A 22,202-nucleotide genomic window follows, 5' to 3' on the forward strand; every position below is an offset into this window, starting at 1 on the left:
AGAACTTTTAGATTAAAAACCTCTTTAAAGCTGGCAATACAATATTCACCTTTATGGAATTCATACTGGTTGTCCTTCAGCAAAACTTGTTCCTCTCTGTGCCTAGATTTACATTCTTTGATTACCCTTTCTAATTATTTGCCTGAAACATGTTAAACTGATCTGCCCTATTTCCCAAAGAGCTCCTGGGTTACTTAAAAAAAGAAAGAAAGATGTTATACTAGATATCTTCTACCCTTCAGGCATGGAGCTCAGTAACTTTTTATTGAGTTAAGAGCTCTTGGGTGAATGTCATCAGGTCGCAGAGATTTGTGACAGTGTAGTCTCAAGATATCTTGGAATGTATTCTTATTGTCTCAATTTACTTTAGATGTTCCAATTTCCTTCTTAATGTAGGTAATAAAGGCTTAGACTATAATTTTTTTTGTTGTTGTTCTAATGACAGACACAAAATATTCCTTCTATTTTTCCACAATCTCCCTATCTGAGTGGAACATGCCTTTCCTTCCTTTGCTGTTTAATGATCTGAGCGAGAATGTTCTGCTTCAAATGTATTTAAATAACCTTGTGTTTGCCTTTTTTATATTTTTACCATATGGCTTCCACATTATTTTTAAATATTCTTATCGTTTTCATGATTTTGCAACCTTATGATCCTTTTTTGTTCTTTTTTGTTAGGACAGGTTTTCTATTTCCTGAAGGAAACCTTCTTAATGTTGACAGTTTCCTGGACCCTGCTAGAAAGCCATGCTGGGTGTCTTCCTGGATTTGGAAAACACTAGACAAATTGTGACCTGCTGGATCATCCTTTCACATATATTTACTTAGCTAAACGGAGAATGCCGGTCAAAAGGCACTGCCGAGCTCCCGCCATCAGCTGCGGTCATGTGAACTCCACAGACTTTTTTTCCCTCCAAGTTTCCCAGGTTTCTCCACTAACTTGTGGGAAAGTGTCAGGGAAACCTGTAAATGAGGGTCATGTGACCGTGGCAGCATGTTGATGGTATTGAAGGCAACAGCACAACAGCACTGAAGTGGCAAGAATTTCCCAAAATTTCATTCCTATGAGAGTAATGGGTCCTGATATTCTGTAAGTTAGTCCATTTGAGAGAACCTTGGTTGGAAAGGTGTTGTCGTATGATGCACAGTTTTGCCCACTTAAAAGTCACAGACAGGGCAATTTTAGTAGTATATAGATTCTACATCAGGGCTTTTCAACCTTTTCACCCATTGTACCACTTTTAGGATATGGCAACATCCGAGTACCACCAGTCGCCTAGCAAGGTGTCAAAAACTTGATGACCAAAAAAAAAAAAAAGGAAAAAAGTGATAAAGTACAGGTTGTCCTCAACTTACAACAGTTCGTTTAGTGACTGTTCGAAGTTACAATGGCACTGAAAAATGTGCCCCCCAAGCCACAGCCGAGCAAGACTGTGTCCGGCGGCGCTCTTCCTCCTGTCCGAGGTTTCCATTGTTGTGAGCATTTCTATTGAGGATTGGCAGCGGGGATGGGGTGGGGGGTGTTTGGTTTTTATTCCCCCAATCTGCTGGGTGGTTGCAGCAGGTTTTGGTCTGGGACACTGTGACCGTCATAAATATGAATCAGTTGCCAAGCATCTGAATGTAAATCACAAGACCCTGGAGATGCTGCAACATTCCAGCTGATTGGCGCTTCTTCTGGCTCAGCAGAAGCACCAGGATCAGCGCTGAGCTCCAGCTGGTACTGTAGTTAGATGGTGCATGTTTTATGCAACCTTTGCCTCACTTACATATATGTTTTTAATGATCAAATCACCCAGGGAGAGAAAACTTCCCTCTCAAAGGATGCGCAGCACAAAGGGAAATGAATCCATTACAGAACATCTCTCTTACCCTCAATGTGATGCCCTTCTTCCCCAAAATTTTCATTTGCCTTGATAGCAAAAGATATGTCATGTGGGAATGCAATGCCATATACTAGAAAGTCCTTGCTATGTTTGTTTGTTTTTTTGGTTGTTTGAGCATCTCCAGTTTGTCCACCTTGGTTTCAAAGGAATTAACGTCCTTTCTGAAAACTTTGTGCGCGTACGTGTGCACACACACACACACACACACACACACAGAGAGAGAGAGAGAGAGAGAGAGAGAGAGAGAGAGAGAGAGAGATTACACTTAACAAGCATATTTGACATTATGCAATAAACTGGAAAGCACACTGAATTTCTTCTTTTATGGTTATTTTTTATAACATTATATTCTTGTACTTTTTTTTAATGGACCAATCTGACCTAAAAATGCTGTAAAGCTATTAGGAAACAGAATTAGGTTTCTCTACGTGTCTTCACTAAGCATCTAAATTCACCTTGAGATATCTTATAGAGATAGGTGATAGGTGATAAATTCTTCACCAGATTTTCCTGTCTTATCACTTCCCATATAAAAAATCCCTTGATCCTATTTACTGACTCCGGTCACAAACTTCCAAACTGCCACTCTTCTCCTTTGATTCTTGGCATAATTGGAAACTACAACTAATCCACAGCACAGTACATAATTCTTAAGATAAGCACATAGGACACCAAGAAAAATGGGGCTTCATTTCATTATACAGTAACAGTTTAAAGAACGTATTTCATTTTGTAAAGTCTCGGTATACTTTAGAACAGAGTTTCCTACCTCTACTCTTTTATGAGTTATTTTGTCACTAAGTACCAAATGAAATGTCACATATATAGTTATGAAGCTTGCCTTTGCATGGCTCCTGTTTTGCTTGGCACAAAGGAGGGAATCTAGCTATACTGTGATCATGGGATATGAGAAAGAAGTAAAAACGTCTTTCTCCCTAACATAGTACAATTCAAGTTCCCCCTCCCCAGCGACTATATACATGTACAACTTGTGTGTGTGTGTGTGTGTGTGTGTGTGTCCCCCAAAACCAAGAATGACACTTTGCAATTTTTTCAAGCTGACTTCTTTATTGTTTCAAAGCTATAGACAAAATCTTGCAACTAACACTAAAATAAGATGTGACTTGTCACTGCCTTCCCTTGACAGCTGATGGGTTTTTTTTTGTTCTTTGTGTTTTTGCTTTCTAGTGTCTTGTCCTAGGATTTCCACTGATCATCTTCATCTAAGAACTAACCAGGCCTGACTCCACTGAGCTTTTTCAAGATAAAAAAGATCAAGCTAAGCTCTGTCACCTACTTTGAGTGCAAAAAAGCTGCAGTAGAGATGCATTTACCTGTGCAGTTATATCAGGTTGTAAATACATTGACGGAGGTCTGATAGTTCCAGTAAGCATTTCTATTTCTAGTTTTAATTATTTTTTTTTATTTTTAAATAAACAATTTTAAAATTTCTATATTTAACAGTGAAAATTTACAGCACTGAATATGAAACAATAATTGGAAACTACTTTTATTCAACATCATTCTTTTAGGTTAGCAAATATCTATTAGAATTTTACTAGAAACTAATTTTCCAAATAAATATTATTTTCCATTGATAAATATGCATATGTTATTATATCGGCCAATATGCCAATGTGTGGGATTCGGCTTGAGATAAACTTTACTTTATTGCTTCTTGTGAAGAGTTTTTAAATAAAACCCCACAACTTTAGAAAAACAGATCATGACAGTTGATCTGTGCTTTGATCACCAAATTAACACAATCGCAACGAACATTTTGCTTCCACTCGATCCAGAATGAAACAGCCAAGAAGTTGCTATCATGGGTGTTCTGGTTTTTGTGTTTTCTTCCCACAGCTGTGTTTTTACTGCAATATACAAGGTTTTAGAAAAGTGTAGAATGACATGCCACATAATAACACTATTGTAAAAAGAAGAAAATCTCCGCTTACATTCACTAAAAGTAACATTTCAGTTACAAATATAGACAGGAATAAAATTATATGCCGTGTCGAAACATATGATTTCCAGGGCTGTTTGTCTCCTTAGTCAATCTTTTAAAACAAAAGAAAAAAAAAGGAACCTTTGAGGATACACAGTTATCAGGAAGGCTTCAGGATGCTTGGCCTGGCCATCATATCATGGTCATCAATGCTGGCTCAAGAGAATATGGCAGCTCGGGACACACTGACAAATCTTCACATTAACACACATTCCCACATGTGAAGCTTTGCCTGTTTTGCCTTTGTTTTCAAATGGATGAATAGCATTTGTGGCTCTTAGAACTTTGGTGCCAATACCTTCTCACCCAGTCCTGATAATCATAATTTATATCCTCCTTAAACAATCATATTGTCCACCCTCAGGTCTTCAGCTCTAGGGCTGATCTACTCTGCAGCATAATACTGTTCCCCTCTATGGCTTAACAGCTGCCATACGGGCAAGTTAGACGGCAGACTCAACAATACCATAAAGATTATAAGCGGATGTATTAAAACCACTCTGACTTGTTGGCTTCCTGTTCTGAGCCATATAAGCACTGCCAGCTTTCCCAAGGCAAGATGCACTAGTGAGAGAATACAGAACAATTATATGAACAAATCACTCCTACAGGTGCATGCCGATCTTCCTCATTTATCAGCCAGAAGACTCAAATCCAGGAAACCCCCAACTGGCACTTGCACAACATCTGCCCAACAACTTTAACATCGATTCCCAATGGAAAGGCCAAATGGGTTGCTGAATGCCCAGACATAGGAAGACATATAAATGACAGCATAAAAAAAGATGCCAGGCTATCCACACCAGCAATGGACAATCTTGAGTAGGATTTGCACTTCACACATTTGCCGGGACTCTCTGTATAAATAGGGCATAGTATCCTCTCCTCAATATGACTGCAGGGTCCCTTGTCAAACTGTAGATCACATCATGACCGGCTGTAAGCTGAGGGCTATACCAGTCCAGATGTTTTTAATATAATATAATGATATCATGCTGAGATGGCCTAGACATTGATATTTGAACATAGATTTTTTTTAACATTTATATTTTATTGTGTTTTTCTAATCTAAGTGAAATGTTAATATATATTGCTAGTCCATGTATGATATGCCATACACTTAAATAAATAAATTGTCCAAAACAATCAAGAAAGCCAGTTACCATCATATTTTTTGCCTTGCTTTTTCCTTTTCCTACTTAACACATGTGAAACTTCAAGACAGAGATAAAAGAGAAGAGAAACAAAACATAGTGACTTAGGCCAGGGGTCCTCAACCTCCGGGCCATAGTCTAATACCGGGCCTTGAGCCCTTTGGAACCAGGCCACGGAAGTGGCAGGTGAGCGTGCATTGGTGTGCATCCCCACTTGTGTGAGCAGCAGACAAGCATGTGTGCTGCATTTGCATGAGCAGCAATCACGCATGCCTGCCACTCATGCAAATGGAGCTGCGCACACATGCGTGCTTGCCTGCCACTCGCGTGGAACCATCCCCTCTACCCCCCCACCGGGTGCAAAGCCAGAAAGGTTGGGGAACTCTGACTTAGGTGATAGTTTTCATTAAGGATTTTCGAGATTTTTTTTTAAGCAAATAACTTGTACATTTGAGGAAACATGGAGGTCAGGAAGTCCTATGATTTTTATTTGGTTTTTGGAATGAGTGGCATGTTCATAATATGTTTAATATAATACAGATTTTAAGTAGTGGGCATTTTCATTGTTTTATCACCCTCCATATTTAGTTCCCTTTTCCTCATAGTTTCGATTGTCAGTAAAAATACATTTCATTGACAATACTGCCATTTAATCTTTGCTAGAAAACTTTCTTTAGTCTCACATATATTTACTCGCTCACAAGTTTTATCAGAACAAAGGTACAAGAAGTCCTCACTTAGTGACCATAATTGAGACCAGCAAATCGTCACATGATCACAACTTATGACTTTACTTCTGCCTTCTCTACTATCTCTGCTTCTCTCAAGCCAATTGTGAAGCACACAAATAGCCAATCACATGACGTGGAATGCCGCAATGGTTGCAAATGCATGCCGGTTGCAAAGCGCCTAATTGGCTATTCAGTGATTGTGGGATGCTGCAATAGTCATAAATGTGAGGATTTGTCACAAAGCTATTTTGTTTACACCATTGTATCTTCAAGTAGTCTGTTATTAAATGTGTCAGTTGGCAATCGAGGACTACCGGTATTGGGGTGAAAAACTGACAGAAAGACAAAAGAACTGAAATGTTGTGGAGACAAAAGCATTTTAAAAAAAAAAACCAAGAAAGGGATTAAAAATGCAGACCTGCAGAAAGTCACCTTTTTTCAAAATCTAATGAACTGAAAATAACTACCTATATGTTTCTTTTACTGATTAATTGATTTGTTAAATTTGTTTGCCCCCTATCTCACCATGCGGCAATGCTAGGTGGCTATATTTATATATTTATTATATATATTTATATTTACATTAGGTATTTTATTGGTTTCCTATTATATTCAGTTCCTAGGGAAACATAACATACTGAGAGAAATCTACAAACCAAGCTATGTACCAAAAATACCAAAAATAGGATCTCTATTGTAATCTTCATGAAGATGTGTATCATTTTTCCAATAATCTGTTCTGTCCCCCGTCCGACCCACACCCCCCAACCAGTCAGCCGAGGCCTGAAAAACTGCTCGGCACAGACAAAGACAAATGAATTTCTTGGCGGCAACTTCGTAGCTGCCTGCCAAGCCTTTACTGATAAGACACAGCAAACAGAGATAATCCAAGATAACTTGCCAGAGTGCTTGCAACAGAATATCCAGCAAAAAATTGTCCATCACGAAAATTCACACGCCACACCTCTTGCTTATATAGCCAGTGGGGTGTGGCCCAGTGACTCAGCTGAACTATCTGGCACGGCGTGTCCGCTGCTGCGCACGCTTGTCCTTCCGACGCTGGCGTGGATCCAGCCAAGATGTATCCTCTTCGGAGTCCGATACACCTGGCTCCTGGCTGATCCCTGAAGCACCTGGCTCCTGGCCAATCCCAGAAGCACCGGGCTCCTGGCCAATCCCAGAAACACCGGGCTCCTGGCCAATCCCAGAAACACCGGGCTCCTGGCCAAACTCCTCTCCATCGGAAGGCACCAAAGGCCTCACCAGAGGGGAAGGGCCTGGAGAGGGAGTCCTGGCCATCTCCTCTCCTTCATGTTCAGAGCCTTCCTCCTCTGATGAGAGGGACCCACCGGACGGAGCCACAACATAATCCTTGACTCTTGTTCAGGCTTCAGGGCTAAAATAAGAAAGCTGAAGATGCTGCAGAACTATTTCCTTATGGTAAAAATCCTTTCTTGCTTTATCTTCCAAATCACATACAAAAAAGTCCTTCAGACTTGATAATCTCATTCACCATAGTGCTATCCTTCCTAAATATTTTTTAATTTGATGTTCCAGTGGGTCCAACTGGAAAGAATGCAATCCTATATAATGCTGGATGTTGTTTATTAAATAAGGGTAACATTTTTTCCATAAGCATTTGAGACTTGTTAAATATTACCCTTGGAAGTAATTTTCAGCTAGAGAAGCTCCTTTTACAACATACTCTTCTGACCTTAAGCAGTGGTGAAGTGATTAGTAGGGAGAAAATCAGTAATGACTCCCTTTTTTTCTCTCTTTCCTTTCTAAAGCTGTTTTTGATTGTGTACCTGCACTATACAGCTGTGAATAATCACACAATCGTTTTTTTAAAGTTTTATTAATTTTTAAGAATTACAGTCTTTAGAGCTTAGTAAACAACATGTTGTCTGGGTTCACATATTTAACATTACCTTCTTCAGTATAAGTCTATTCAGTAGTGCACAATCCAGTATTTTTTCCCTGATCCTCCTTTCTTCCCCATATTTTTTCCATTTCCCCCTCATTGCACAATTACAATTCTTGGTACTATTGATGTATACAGAGTTAGATATAAACATCTTCATCATATTTTACTAATATTATACAAACAACAATAATATCAATTCATTAATCAATATCCCGTTTTTTGTGCTCTTGTTAAGGTTTAATTTCCCATCAATATTTAAAGTATCTTTGTCAGTTATGATTTTCTCAATATTAAGTATATTTATATAGCTAACATTTTATTCATACCAATTGTCCTCTTATTTTCATATTTCCCATATCAAAAGAAGAGGAAAAAATGCTATTTTAATTCTAAATCATATCTTTCATTATAAAAGTCTAATTATATCTAAGGGTCATCTGTTATTTTAACCATATTCAAATAAGTACTTAAACATATGATGCCCCCTCTAATAAGTCAAATCTTCTGTTTTTTAACTCTCGCTTTCTTTCTTTGCCAAGTAGCTTTCCAAGCCAAGGCAATTAAATCGCCCAGGAATTTTCTTTCTATTTTTATGAAAGTTGCTTAGCATGAGGAAGACAGTTTAGGTAGGGTATTTTTGAGGGGGAATTCCACCCATTTATGTTCCTTAAGAAACTCCCACCTTCCTTCTCCCTCAATTTCTCCCCTTATCTTTTGTCTCCCCTGACAGCTCTATGTTCCATTCCCCAAAATCTTCTTTCTTATCATCAGGTGCATCTTGCAAGCTTAAATTGTAAAGGGTCTTTTGCAATTTCATTGTTACAGGTAAGTCTTGTAGTATTTTATTTATGTATGGTAGTTTATATTTCCTTTCTTTCATCTCTTCTGTCTTTAGATCCATTTCCTCTGCTTCATCTTCCGATCTCTGGTTTATTTGTTCATACTTTGTAGTCGTTGTCTGGGAATTTTCTAGTTGTAAATTTAATTTGGAAATTTGCTCATTTATATTATCTAAATTATTTTTAGTCTCATTTCTCAGGAAATTCATGTAAAATAATAAAGAAAGGATCAATATTCTCACCCAGTTCCAAACATGCTGTTTACGATGTGTTAATTGGTGCTTTTCTTCTTCGGTTGTCAGCAGCTAATGGTTGGCTATAGGAATGTAGCCAGTCTTTCCCCTGCCAGTTTGGAGGACTTTGCTCGGATCGAACAGAAAGACCGCCATTTCTCCATGATTGACAAGAAACCCCTCCTTCTTCATTGCCTCTTCGGGGTGACTTTAGGTGCTTTTTAGAGCCACCAGCAGGGCGAAATCAGGCGTGGAAGGCAGTGTCCTGCCTTCCTGCGTCCATCTCACCACGACGCAAAACCAGAAGTCAAACAATCATTATTTTTAACTCTGCCTTTATGCATAGCTGCCAAAACATGCTAGCAGTTAAAACAAAGCAAAACAAAACTAACAACCTGACACAGCCATATGATGGCATAGAAAAGCAGCTAAAACAATGAACTCATTAAGCATTATCAGAAGTTTGATTTCCTAGAGAAGAAAGCTAACTTGAAAGGCAACTGCATCAGCGTTGTTGAGTTCTGACCCCAAAAATAAGACATGTACAGGTAGTCCTCAACTTACAACAGTTCATTTAATGACGGTTTGAAGTTACAATGGCATTGAAAAAAGCAACTTACGACCGTTTTTCGCACTTATGACAGTTGCATGGTCACATGATCAAAATTCAGACCCTTGGCAACTGACTTATATTTATGATGGTGGCAGTGTGCCAGGGTCCCCTTTTGCCACTTTCTGACAAGCAAAGTTAATGGGGAAGCCAGATTCACTTAACAACCGTGTTCCTAACTTAACAATTGCAGCGATTCACTTAACAACTGTGGCAAGCAAGGTCGCAAAACGGAACAAAACTCACTGAACAAATGTCTCACTTAGCCACAGAAATTTTGGGCTCAATTGTGGTGGTAGCTTTCCAATTCTACTTATGTCTTGACAATGAGAAAAGCAGGCATTGGTGTGTAGTATAAAGATGGGGATGATGGGCTGAATTTATTAATATTTGTTCATTGAGTAGCAATTATGCTTACTGGTTATAGGGACAATGGGCACAGCAATTCTGTGGAAAAGAATCCAAAGTAAATCCAAGCCTGGATGAGAAACAGAGGTAGGTCATCTCTACTTTTCTACCTCAGTATCTTCTCTGATTTTTAGAGCTGCTTTTGCTTGTCAAAAATTTATATCCAAAGACTTATTCCCTCTCCCTACCCCAATATGTGAATATTCATATCCAACCTAAAGAAGCTGCCTTCAACTGGTTCTCGTGTCAGTTACGCCTAGATCATGCATAGGAGTATATATAATTCCTGCTGGTATCTCATTTTAATCCCAAAGCCATAAAAACCTCAACCACATTGAACTCATTGGTCAAGAATCAAAGAAGCATGCAGTTCTTTCTGTATTCCCAAGAGCTTTTGGTTTCTCAAACAAGAGGCCATTATATCTTAAGTCATCCTGTTTCGGAACTAAGGAAATCCGCGGTTCTGCCCTAATGGATAATGAAAAGTAATGTTTTGCATATAGCAGAAAGAAGAGGAAAACAGCAAAAACTCCTCAGTAACTTTAAGTTGTAAAACAGATATTTTAACTTATCCGTTTCATATATAGTTTTAACATATTACTTCATTTATTTATAAATGAGTGCCAAGTTTTAAAAAGTAGGTTTAAAGAAAAAAGATATATATGTTCCATTTGTTTGCTTGGATCATATTTTTTTCCCCTGTCTGTTGTACCTATAAAAAAACCTGGAGTTTCTTCCTCTGAATTTTGCAATTCAGTATTGCAGACTTTCTTGACCTACTACAAATGACAGAAGACATAATTGTACAACATCTGTAAGATACCACACTGGACAAGAATACTGTACTAGAGTCAGCTGAACTTGGAATGAATACTTTTTTTTCTCTCTAAATTTTTAAGGGATGCCATTGAAGCAGACTCAAACAAATTCAAGGATTCTCTTTGTATCACCCATCATGGAGTGCCTGCTTCTCTAACCCGCAAGTTAGAATGTTTAACAACTTCTAGATTTTACTGTTTATTATTATAAGCTACCCAAGGATGCAACATAAATTTTAAAAGGGTGTGGTTTCAATTGCATGGCTGTAGCTTCCATCCTGACTTTTTTTGATTCCCATTGAAGCTGCCCTAACACAAATTGCAAAATACAACTATCAGCCAATAGTTTGCAAATGCCTTAAGACGAGATAGGCTTGATCAATCCCTTTGAACAGGAAGTAATTGCAAGTCTTGTAAAGCAGAAGGTTGTGCAAGTAGTCCTCCACTTACAACAGCTAAAGTTACAGCAATGAAAAGAGTGGCATACTGCCAGTCCTTGTACTTATAAACATTGTAGCATCCCTAAGGTCATATGATCACCATTTGCAATCTTCCCAGGGGGAATTCCAATAAGCAAATGAATGGAGCAAACCAGAGTTGCTTAACAACAAAACCAGATTTGTTAACTCACAGTGAATAAGATTTTAAAAAGTCATAAAAATTGGATGTGATTAATGTATTTCTTAATGACAGAACTTCAGGTCCCAATTGCGGTTGTATGTAGCAAATGATTTTAAAAATAAACTGGATATAACTGGATAATCAACCTCTCATGACTTGAGACCAGTAACTTCCCAGAAGAATAGTGATGAAGTCATAGCCCATTTCTTTCCATGATAAATGTGGCAACTCTTGGAGATACTATGCTCCGGCTCCAAAGGGTCTACAAAGCTGGAACCTGATCCTCACAAACATCCCTTCACATCATGTTCCTGGGTGATTCCAGCTCCTGTAGTTGAGGATTCCAAATTGTAGATTCCAACTTCTCCTGTAGTAGTTTCCATTTCAACCAAATAGTTTTAAGTAGAAAGTGTTTACTTCACTTGGCTTGCTGCTCCTTCTCCTAAAGAAATTGAAGGGAAATCAGCCAATTGTCCTGAATCCAAGAAGGAACCCAGAGCTATGGTCATAAAGATTTAAGAACTGTTTCTCTCGATTTTTTTTCCCAATTTAGAGAGGGGATATATTGAACCAAGTGGAGTTGCTTTAAGGCTAGAGGGTGGATGGACAGTATTTTCTGGCTTCTTCCATCAGCCAGGGGATGAAGGGCATGGAATTGCTATTTAAGAACTCTGGCAAGAGAAGACTGGTTTGGCCCAAACTAATATAAATGTCAACATAGGGCTCATCAATTTATTCTGGCTTTGAAGAACTGATTTTCCTTCTTTTCTGTTCTTTTCCATTCCACATTTCTTACATATCTTCTCTTTTCAGGCTGTAAACCCAAGGACAATGGTTTCTTATATTGAAACAAGTTGATTTCAGAAAGGACAGAGGTACAGATAAAATACAGATCAGAGGTATAGATAAAATACAAATATGAATACTAATAATATTGTATTAAAAGAGAAATGGAAGAAAATTACTAGAAAAAAAGGAACCCAATTTACACAATATTCAAGAACAAATGCAGTTCTGTCTCAGACTCTTATAGTGAAATCTCATAAGACTGATTGATTAATTGATTAATTGTAAAGGCATGCTGAAAAGTTCAAGGGGATTATTATGGTGTAGGCTTTTTGTTTTGGTTGCTGTGGAGATACCAAGATATGAGAGGTAAATATCCCATATACAGCTTGTAGATCATTAGTATTAAAACACTGAGCCTTCCCACTATTATCAATCTTCCACTGTTTACTGCTAGTCTTCACCAAAGTAAAGTTTTTTGAAGTCCTCTGAGTACCTCAGCATTAATCCTCCAAAGAGATGTAATCTATGCATAACAACACTTAAATCAGCATGACATTTACAACACATATTAAGTGGTTTGTTATTTATTTCAAGACTTTAATTGGCACAATATATTAGCAGTGTTGTTGCCATTCCACTTAACAGCTTCTTTTCCCAGCTTGTAATAGTTGGACCATCTTTTCCCTCTTTAAGAATCTTCTATTTTTCCACTTTTGTTGCTATCCCGAGGGGGGAAATTCATTAAAATATTATGAAGCAAACAGCATAATTATACATAGCAATCTCTGCCAATGAGCAACATGTACAGAAATGTAGATACCGGTACAATCACACATATACTGTATATATATTCACATAATACACTTAAACTAACCCATTTTACTTAGATTTTATTTTTTTGTTGCAACACACATTTTAAAAAGCATTTTGTCTAAAGCTAGGCGTAAGGCCAATAATTAACCTATAGAGGTTATACAGAACCACCGTTGTCATTGTGTTGTCAGAAGGTTGCAAAAGGTGATTTTAACATGTTTTGTACACTTAATCATTAGGCTGTAATCCAAAGAGGACAGCAGCGAGGACAGCAGCAGCAGCAACAACAACAAAGCAACAAATTCACTGTAAGAATGTTTCCTGTTAATTTAAAAAAAAAAATCAATCAGTGACTTCCAAAGAATAAATGTTATTGACTTTCAGTATGTAGATAAATCTTATTGCTTTAGCTGATGGTATCATACCTTGTATGGAGACTTTTCCCCCCCAAACAACATTTTGGATTACTAAAAAATACTATAATATGTCAGGTAACATTCCAGGTGGTCCAGTGATCCAGGAAACAAGAATGAGAAAAACAAATGTTTGTGTGTTTTTCATTTGGAAAGTAAAAGAGAGTGGTTCCCATGGAACTGAAAATATTCTTTATCACTCTATCTATGCTACAGTAATCAGTTCATCTCTGTGTGTCATATCTAAAACCAATCATTGCCTATGGGTAACTTTCAGTATCGGTACTTCACACTGTATATTTCATGCAACCATGACTTCTTTTTTACTTTTCTATCCCTGCCCCAGTACTATAAACATATAGTTAATAGCCTTCTCTAAGTACAATAGCATGTACTGCTGAAGTGCATATTATCCACAGAAGTCTGTTCTATAATAAATGTTTTAGACTTCAGAATACTACAAGGTCCTTGATGCTTTTATTTTTTTACAAAGCTGCCCTTCACTAAAGAGTGATTCACTGTATCTCTATACATTATGAGTAATAAAACCAATGCAGTAGAGAGTAAATCCTTTCAATATGTGTACAATATGTGTACAATCACTCATACAAAAGGCATACACAAACATACACATAGCACATTTTGTTCTTGCTATTGTACCACAGTGATATAACTAAGATTCACATAATTGTGTGGTTGGAATAAGGTATTTTTAGACATGTATTCTCTTTCTCTTTCAATCTCTTTCTTGTAACCACCCAAAAGCTGCAGTATGAACAGTTTGCCAAGAATCTGACATACACCTACCCTCTCATTTAAAGCTGCTTGTCATTTCGGTTTTTAAAAATAAAATCCAGCTCAAAATAATTTGGATCCGAGAACAACCAATACAAGCGATATTTTGCCATTCTGGTTTAAGCTTTGCACATTCCTATGTTGTTCTTGTTTCCACTGTAGCAAATGCTATCCTTTGCGAAGTCTTTGGGAGACTGGACGGTTCCCAGTTTTTTCTCATTTGTTTGACAGTTGTTTATAGCCATTTTGCTCTATGATTGCTACCACCTATACTTTACTTTTTAAAAAGTTTGTGGAATAAAAAAGAGAAACCTACAGGTAATCTTGCGTACCCCACCATCATTCCATCAATCACATATCTCCAAAACAATTAAAAAAGCTAAGTGGGGGGATAAGAGAAAAAGTATTTGCCATTATTCATAATTATATTTTTGGAAACAAACCTTGCAGCTCTGACTTAAGTGATTTGGTATTTTTCAGCCAAATCCAAATTTCAAACTTTTTTTTTTTAAAAAAAACCTCCCATCACCTACTTTCTTAAAAATAATTGATTCAGTTGGATTAATTTTGAGCCTTCAGATTTTTTTTTCTTTTATATAACTGATTTCTCTCACCTATCCGATATTTTAAAAAAAGCAAATGTAGAGTAACACAAAAATAAAGGAAAATGTTGCCATGTTATGGATAGAAACCTATAGATTGATGCCTGATTCAGAGAACTTAGGGGTCTCTTGTGGAACCATGCATACTGAAGATTATGTTGTGCTAAGAGAAGAACTCTATTCCCACACTGAAACAGATAATTGCATCAGGAAGACTAATGCACACTTGACAAAAAGCTGACTATATTAGCCTCCTTCTCCCTCCAAAATGTATAGCCTAGACTAGAGGTAGGCAACCTTGGCTTTTTTATGACTCGTGGACTTCAACTCCCAGAATTCCAAAGAACAAAATGGTTTGGCTGTGCTATGAGCAGCTATGGCAAACACTGCAAATCCGCCCATTTTCCTTTGTGTTTACATTCAATTCTTTTGGATTGCAGCCTAACGTCTCCTGCTTGCCTCCCATTCTATCCACTAAAAGTATAAGAATATTTCACTGTATACTCTGAACTTCAGGCTTAGTCTCTTTGTATCAGCGGTGATATGCCACTGATGACCATTTTTATGAGGAAAGATTCACTGGCCCATAAAGTACAGAGGCTCCCTGACTGCTATTTTCTAACCTCGTTACATCACTGTATAGACCTGCAATAGATGGAGAGTCAAACTATCATACCACCAAAATACTAGTGATAAAAACACTATATGTGTAGACAGTAGTCCAAATGGATGAACTACCTTTTCCTGTAGTATAAAAGAACAGAGCCCTTACCTAATTTAACCCACTTGCAGTCACTAGCATTTACAATACTGCATTCTTCACAGGCCCATTTCAAAGTCCTGCTGTTCAAAGTATATCTGGGTTTGAAGGCCTTCTCTCCACAGTGAAACTCTATTTCCAATCCCTATTTGATAAACAAATATATGTGTGCAAGGATGGATATCATTCAAAGCGGGAAAAACTATTGCTCATAATTCCTTTTCTCAGCCTGATCATTCTTTTAAATCTTAGACTATTAGGCTTGTAAAGCTGCCTTCTCTGTGAAAGACCAAGTAGACATATTTTTTAATGTATGTGAGTGTGTATCTATCTATTGGATTTAATTTTGTGACCTGTCTTGTTCACAAAGGCTGCTTGTCATTCTTTCACTACCCTGTTCTGATATTAAGCGATGGCTGAATGACAAATGTTATCTATCCATATCAGGGATATGTAAAATGTGGAGGCTGGTAGATATGTTTGGAATTTGGAGAGCATATTGTGAGTACAATTACAAAAAGGCTGGCATGGGTGAGACATATAAGAAACTTATAACAGTTCATTTAGTGACCCTTCAAGTTAAAATGGCATTGAAAAAAATGTTCACACTCACAACCATTGTGGCATCTCCATGGTCACATGATCAAAATTCAGACACTTGGCAACTGACTCGTATTTATGACTGTTGCAGTGTCCCGGGGTTATGTAATCACCTTTTGCAACCTTCTGACAAGCAAAGTCAATAGGGAAGCCAGATTCACTTAACAACCATTTCCCTAACTTAACAACTGCAGTGATTCACTTAACAACTGTGGCAAGAAAGGTCGCAAAATGGGGCAAAACTTAAATGTCTCACTTAAGAACAAACATTTTGGGCTCAGTTGTGCTCAATTGTGCTTGTAAATAAAGCACTGGGCTGCAATCGCACATCGTTTTTATTTTCTCGGAACAGCTATGAAATCTGTGTTGAGCCAAAAGATATTTTTAGGCATAAAAGTGAGCTGCATCTTTTCTGCATTCCAATTTCTCATTACTATTTTTTAATTTAAAAACAAGTTTGTAGTACTCATTTAAATAGAAGAGAATATCAGGGAGCTTAAGGGGAAAAAACAGTGGCATAATTAAAAAGAATTCCACACTTATTGAGAGTGAATCATATTATTTCACTCTCACAGGAAGATGGGCAGTTAAGAAATATAAAATATAAATAAAGAAAAAAAATCTGAAGAGTGGAGAAGGCAAGAGAGAAAAAGATAGGATTTGACTACTTTTTAAAATTTAGAACATAAATACAACTGTACAATATTCTTTTAACAATAATTTAGAAAAAAAAATGTCTGGTTGGAGATCCATTCCCCAAAGTAGGTAGTTAAATAGAAAGGGCCTACTCTGATCACCTCATCCCCAACACTCAGAATGGAGACACTAGAAGCAGAGATTAGTTTTCTAAAATAAAATTTATTTTTAAAATGTCTCTGACCAAGGATAACCTCTATCCTAAAGTGAAAAACAGTATAGAGAGAGCTATTGACAGCAAAACAGCCTACCTTTGGGGCATAATTAAGTCTCATAGCTTTTAATCTGGAGTATGGACTAAATTGCAAAATACTCTATGGGTGTGACCAGATTCCCTCAGAATCTATGTTAATAATATACTCCAATTGGGCAAGCTGATACATCCTGACGGTTGAATTTTTCTTAGCTAGAGATGAAAAAAATACCGAGGTAAGAGAATGAAAGAGGAGTGGCCGATGAAAGCTCTGCAAACTTCCCTGTTGTTTTCCTATTATGTCTATCTCATATGACAAAATCGTATACCACCAGCAAGCTGTAATACAGCAGATAATTTTCAGTTCAGTTTTAACTCGATGTGCTGGATGGGATGCGGCTACAAAACTGTTAAAAATCAGGTTAGAAGAGCAAATAATGTAAGGTAATAGATGTGTACTCTTTTCTGTTTTCATTTTTAAAAAAAAATCTGCCTTTCAGAATATATGCTTGCCACTTGGGAAAAAAATTGGTCAAGATCTTCTATAAACCCTAAGTTAGCAACCATTCATTCTAAATAACAGTGGTAGCAAACTGAGTCCCATTATCTGTATTCTATCTTTGGATTGTGTACTGCAGAAAATAGTTGGGGACGGACATGCGTTGCTATAGTAAATGATAAATTTTAATATTAAATATTAAAAATAAGTAAATTATTATAAAAAGTAGGTTTAAGAAAATAATCTATTAGACGTGATAGCTTCAATATTTTTCTACTGGGCTGCAGCCCAAATTATAATTGTACACCATTAAGGAAAATTGTGTGCTATGAATTCATTTAGCAGTCCTAATGGTTATGTCATCTTCAAGGTTTCAAAAGGTATCTTGTGCGCGCTACAGAATTCAGCCGCAAGATGGAAGTCTGCATTTTGATCTGTGTTTTAGAGAGAGACTCCTTGCAGATTCTTTCTTCTCTAGACAAAAGTTATGAGAACACCTTTTGAAAGATGTGAAGAACATGAAGGAAGCAATAATAGTTTCAAAGGGAATGTATTTTCAAAAGAAAGCACACTAAAGCTTTTTCAAATCAAAAGACCGTGCAATACAATCCTGTGAAGGATAACTCAAAAGAAAGACCAGCTGTATTCAAGTGACTTTATAGTACCAAATGAGTGCACACAAGACTGCAGCTGTAAGAATATATATCCCTGTGTTGGAATATGGCCAAATTATGAAATATTTACTGCTCTCTTTTAGTGCTTGACTTAGGAAAACAAAAGAAAACCCAAGTAATACTCTTACAATAAATTTGTTATTCCACATAGTCCGTAATACATACTTCAATTAACAGACATATTCTACTTCCATTGCAATCCTTTGATTACTATTGTTTACATAGTCAAAACAACACCCACGCCCATTCAGGGAACAAGGTTAGTAGACAAATCAGGGAAACTTTAAGGACAAATCCTAAAGACAAGGAATGGAGTTCAAGATGATTGGTAAACCTGTTGACAGTGAAATAATGTTGGACATCAAAGGGAATACAGTGATAAGAAGGAGCAGAATATTCAAAATCTAGAACAGTAGCATTCCATGTGTTGTCATCTGTAGTAACTGCAATGCAATAATGATCGCAATTATCTCAGAATTTTTTCTTACTTATACCTAAATAAACACATCCTGGCAATTGTTTTCCTCTGTGTCCTTACGATGTTGCTTTCCTCTGGTCTCCAACTCATATGTGAGGCAGCCTTGTGTTATGTTTAGCTGTTCCAGTGTTAAAAGTGTTTTCCTTTGTCAACACAGTTTTTGTTATGACTACAACATGATCTCTTTCACTGACCTTTCATGGGGGATAAGTCAAAGAAAGGCATTTTTTCTCTCTGCCTTTTTGCTGCATTGCCCCACCCACTCTCCATCAATCAACTGTTGGTTCAATTGCTTTTGAAGACAGGTTTAGCATCTTTTCAAGAGACTGATAAACCAGTGTGTAAAAACATTAACCTTGCAAGGCAGTCCAGACGAGAAGCACAACCAGGAATACTAACTCTGTCTTTATTGTAAGGTTACATTAACAGAATTTTGCAAGACTGAAAGGTTTCCTCTCCTCCTTTCCTTTTGCTCTCTTGGTGAAAATGAGGGAGGGTCCCTTCTGGAACATTTCCCATGCACTCCATCCTTCTGTAGGCTGAAATACCTTTTACACACCAGTTGTCCAGTCTGCTGCTCTCCCTCCTGTCTTCCAAGGTCACCCCACATATCAATCATTACACACACACAAAAAGAGACCAATTAACTGCTAAATTGTGAAGGAGTTCTGTGATGCAGTGGGAGAGCCGTTTCCTCAGTACCAGCTGGTATCCCATAATGCCGGTCAGCTGCTACTTTGCTTTGTATACAATTATAATGCTTTTATGAAGTGGCACTAAATCCATGTTCAGAAGAAGCTCAATTAGACCAGTGCTGGGAGGGATGAAGCAGCAGATGAAACCTAGCTGCCATTCTGCGGTTTCACTGTGCTTTCCTTGCCATCAGTCAGCTGGTCTAGCTATTCATCAGAATTTGCATCTTCCTCCAGCCACAATACCAGCCTACATTAAGGAGAGGGAGGGGTAGATATTTCCTCAGTGTTTTTAGTGTCATTTGATAAAGGAGATGAGCAAAGTCAGGAGAATAACCTAGCCTCATTCCTTAAAGCAGGGGTAGGCAACTATGGCCACTTTACAATCTGTGGACTTCAACTCCCAGAATCCCTGATCTGGAATGGCCAGCTCAGGAATTCTGGGAATTGAAGTCCATAGGTCATAAAGGACCCATAGTTGCCCATCCTTGTCTTAAAGTGTGCTGTAAACTTTAAATAAGGACAGTACAATTTGGGAGCAAACTTAAACAGCTAGGGTAACGATTTGTAAGGGGTGAGTAAATGTTAGGCCAATAGAATTTCCTGTTGGGTGGATAGCATTTTAAATTGGCTATGAGGAAAGGATTCACTGCTGAAATAGCCTTGACTGTATCAACAAGCTCAAGAGAATATGAAGGTTTGTAAGAAAATCCCTGAAGGGTGGCAGACGTCCAGTGGCAACAGAACATGCTTGGTAGCTGTGAAAAAAAACACACAAGAGAGCAGGTAGGAGAGGAAGAGGAATAATGTGGCTGGAGATGTAACAAAGGACACTTGAACTGCAACATACCACTGCAGTATGCACTTGAAATGTTTATGGGTACGCATCCAATGGCCATTTTAAAGTGTTGTGCAGCTTTATTTCCAAATAAAACAATAAATAGCTCTTGTGTCCCGTGCCTGCAGAAGCAGGCGCGGGAAGTTGCAAGAGTCCCGGGCATTTGCAAAAGCTGCCCGGGACCAGACTGAGCGGCGCCGGCCTTGCGCACATGCGCAAGGCGGGAAAGGACTGCCTTGTGATTGGTTGGAATTGCCCGGGGATCGGAGGGTATATATAGAGGCTTGCACACCTCTGGGCTTGTCGTTGTTCGTAGATTGGAAGCAGAGAATAAAGACTTGTTAGAAATGCATCGTCTCAAGCGCCATTATTCTCCGGACTTAACAATAGCAATTAAGCATAATCTATAAACACTGCTAAGGAAACCAGCAAAATTAAAATATTTTAGAGCAGGGGTGTCAAACTGCTGGCCCACCGGCCAAATGTGTCATGCTGAAACTGCACCCACCCCATTGCCGGCAATGGGGAAAAAAGTCAGGATAATCGTGACATGTCACTTGACACCCCTATTTTAGAGACTCAACCTGTTTTTTTTTGTAGCACCCAAAATATGAACATAAGTTGCTCAGCTTCTTTGTGAAAGTGTTCCTTGGCTAACCGCCTTCCTTGGCTGTCCTTCAAATCAGAAGGGTGCTAGAAATGGTACAAGCAATTTAGATGGAAGTAGACACCCCCATCAAAAACCTGGATCCCAACCCCTTTTTAAGTAAGCACTATTATATTGAATTGGGACCTGAAGCTGGCAAATCACCACTGAAATGTTTTGGTTTTCTTCTTTCTTCAAAAACACACCAGTAAAATGTCTAGGAACTGTACTCTGCATGAATTAAAGCTTCTCAGACTTCATCAAAGCCAGTCATTAATATAAAGTCAGCAGAACCAACAGAGAGTTAGCATAGTCCAAAAATTAAACAAGTAAACCAAGTAAAATCAGTAACAGACACACCACACCACTGAGCAATAAAGATGGAGCGGGAGGGAAGGAAAGCCTTTCAAGGAAAGATTCAAACTCAATCTCCAGGCACAAATAGTCTAACCTAGTAGCTTTTTTTGTTATTTATAGGTTTTGATGTATAGGTCCACACCTGGTTTACTGAATGCATGGATTGATTCAACACTTTAAAGGCCTTTTCAGAATCAGATCCCAAAGAGAAACAAATTGAGTCACCTTCACACTCCTGATGGCATTTCACTTCAAATCCACTGCTGCAGATTTTTTTCAATCCACTTTATGAGAAAGGCTAGCGCAGCATGAACTGGATGACTAAAATCTCATCTCTAGCCATGAATTCACAAAGTAGCCTCTCTATTTTCCAGAACCTGAAACTAAAACTGATGTAAGGATGGGAAGTTAGCTTTCTCACAAAATGGCTTCTAGAGTGATTACTGGAATTATATAACATCAATTTATTACATAGCAAAATGGAGAGAGGGAGTTGCTTTCTTTCACATCCTTCCCTCCCCAGATTGTTTCTTTTTCTCTGGACATATTGGCACATTTCCAAGCAAAGTGCTGGACTAAATAAAGCTAATTCTTGCTTTCCAGTAGGCCAACTTATTTGTTCTTTACTTTTATCCTGCTTTTTTGCTTTATAAGTAACTCAAGGCAACAAACATACCTAGTACTCCTTTCTCCTCATATTTTCCCCACAACCACAACTCTGAGTTGTTAGGCTGAGAAAAAGTGACTAGCCCAAAGACACTCAGCTAGCTTTCATGCTTAAGATGGCACTAGAACTTACAGCAGGCATGTCCAAAGTCCGGCCCGCGGGCCATTTGCGGCCCGCGGCCCGGTTTAATCCGGCCCTCGAACAGCCCTCCCTGCGGTATGTAAATGCGGCCCTCCCACGGCCCTCCGGCAAGTCCCATGAGAGAGAGAGAGAGAGAGAGACAGACAGACAGACAGACAGACAGAGACAGAGGCACTTGCACTTCTGTCTCTCTCTCTCTCTCATGGGACTTGCCCCCTCGCAGGGCTCCTCATTGGCCCTGCGCCCGGGTGTCCCGCCCCCTGGGAGAAGGGCGGCCAGGAAGTCCCTTTCCCGGGCTGGCCCCATCCCAGGCGCAC

The sequence above is a fragment of the Protobothrops mucrosquamatus genome, unplaced genomic scaffold (assembly GCF_001527695.2).
Source record: "Protobothrops mucrosquamatus isolate PMUCROS unplaced genomic scaffold, P.Mucros_1.0 scaffold504, whole genome shotgun sequence".
NCBI classification, from domain to species: domain Eukaryota; kingdom Metazoa; phylum Chordata; class Lepidosauria; order Squamata; family Viperidae; genus Protobothrops; species Protobothrops mucrosquamatus.